The sequence below is a fragment of the Nansenia antarctica genome (genome assembly GCF_963989245.1).
Source record: "Nansenia antarctica genome assembly, chromosome: 3".
NCBI classification, from domain to species: Eukaryota; Metazoa; Chordata; class Actinopteri; order Argentiniformes; family Microstomatidae; genus Nansenia; species Nansenia antarctica.
The window spans coordinates 13,873,937-13,876,428 of NC_137688.1; positions in this window are offsets into that span (position 1 = coordinate 13,873,937).

Genomic DNA, 2,492 nt, shown 5'->3' on the forward strand with positions numbered 1-2,492 from the left:
CACACACACACACACACTGCGCTGTGCTCCAGGCTTTTTTTACCGTCACAGCCGAGCAGACTCTGTGTTGGCCTCAGCTCAGCCCTGGTCAGCCTCGGGACGTGGAGCCAAACTGTTAAAACACATTAACTCACAGCGAGCCTCGCCGCTGCCTCCCATCACACTTTCATCCACAGGCCTGCTGTGTGTGTGTGTGGGTGTGTGCGTGTGTGTGTCTGTGTGTGTGTGTGTGTGCATGTGTGTGTGTGTGCTTGAGGGCATGTCCACTCACGTGTGTGTGTGTGTGTGTGTGCATGTGTGCGTGTGTGCTTGAGTGCATGTGCACTCACATGTGTGTGTGTGTGTGTGTGGGGGGGGGGGGGGGCGGTGTGAGTGTGTGTGTATTCCCACTGCTGGTCTCCCCAATGAGGTCAGACAGGGAAGGGCATCATAGTATGTGGAGCAGCAGACCTCCTCTCTGGATGCTCCCCTCGTCCCAGTGAACCGACGGTGGAACAGCTTATGTAAACGCTCCGCTCCGACGAGGAATCACCGACGCTGCATTAAACTGTCCTGTTCCAGGTGTCGGAGCTGATTAGGCCGTAAGCTCTCCCAACCTAGACAGGTATGATGTGTATTGTGTTCATGCTACAAAATCATAGCGGTAGAGGGATTCGGAGGGGGAATTAGGGTAGAGAGGCGCTAGCTACCTCGATGCCTTTGAGGAGTGTGATGATCACCGGTCGTTTCGTGGTGTTGAAAGTACAATCGATTTCGCATTCACACCCCCATATATATATATACACGGTCCGGTGCTCTCTACCCATTCTACCCATTCCTCCTTCAAAAGGAGGCCCTGCGAGTCTCTGACCGAGCGTTAGACTCCTTCTGCTTCGGCTCCAGAGCAGGCAGTCACCCGGATCACAGCGTCCGTTAGTCTGCCTATAGGTACACTGGTAGATCACTGAAAAAGACCTGGGAACGCAGGGAAGGGTAGCGGCACGGGTGACATGCTGCACTACCCCCGATACTGAGACTAAGAGAGAAGGGGGGGGGGAGAGGGGGGAGGATGGTAGGTGAGAGGGAGGCAGGAGGGAGCTAGAGAAGAAGGATGGAGGGTGAGAGGGAGAGAGGGAGAGAGAGACAGGGGAGCTAGAGATGGGGGGGAGAGAAAGAGGAGCGAGAGAGAGAGAGAGAGACGAGGGGTTGAGCAGGAAAGAGACAGGGGAGCTACAGAAGGGGGTAAAGAAAGAGGGAGGGAGAGAGAGAGAGAGAGAGAGAGACGAGGGGGTGAGCAGGAGAGAGAGAGAGATAGAGACGGTTGGGAGGGGGGGGGGGAGAAGGTTGCAGGGAGGAAGACAGACGGCTAGCTGTATAAAGCATGCCTTTGAAAAGGGCAGAAAAAGAGAAAAGGTCTCGGCTAAATACCTGAAAGAATGTTGAGAGGAAAGAGGAGCGCGGCTAAGAGGAGATAAGGCAGTTAGCCGCCCACTGAGGTAGCTCCTGTGTCATTGTATCAAGTTACCTCTGGTGTGTGTGTGTGCGTGTGTGTGTGTGTGTGTGTGTGTGTGTGTGTGTGTGTGTGTGTGTGTGTGTGTGAGGGAGTCAATACAGGCCTGCCAGCATTCCGGAGTGTTCTGTCTGTGTTCATGGTCCAGTGATGTTGCTGACAGAGCTGAGGAGGGTGGGCCGTACATGGCGCCTTAGTGACTAGTCTCAGTTAGGAGGGGACCTGGACTTGGAGGGGGGGGTCAGTACCTGGACATGGAGGGGGGAGCGGGGATCTGGACATGGAGGGGGGGGGGTCAGTACCTGGACATGGAGGGGGGAGCGGGGATCTGGACATGGAGGGGGGGGGGTCAGTACCTGGACATGGAGGGGGGAGCGGGGATCTGGACATGGAGGGGGGGGGTCAGTACCTGGACATGGAGGGGGGATCTGGGACCTGGACATGGAGAGGGGGTCTGGGACCTGGACATGGAGGGGGGGGGGGGGTCAGTACCTGGACATGGAGGGGGGAGGGGGGATCTGGGACCTGGACATGGAGGGGGGGGGGGGTCAGGACCGCAGGGTAGTGTCCAATATAAAGGCTCCTACTTCTATCAGGCTAGCCTTTCCCTAACACAGCCTGGCTCTCTCGTATATATCGGCTACTTAATCCCCAAGTATGGTGAGGCTAACGTCGTCCATTCAGACCCTGGGTTGAACCATGCGTGAGAGCCATCCCCTACGCTGCTCCCCCCACGCTGCTTCTGAATGTGGATCTGTTGGCGTGTTCGAGGTGATGGATGTTTAGTATTTAAACACGTCTATTAGGATATTAGTAGTGAACGAGGCCTGACAACAATTAGTTGCTACACTCCTCGACACAGTCTGGCCCTGTGATAATGATGCCATTGACTGCATGACCTCTGCTAGGTCACAGTGTCCATCCAGGAGTTACTTTAATGATTCCTTGTTTAGACTACAAGGCCTATCCAGCTAAATGGTGATGGATTTGTCTCTTTCCCGCT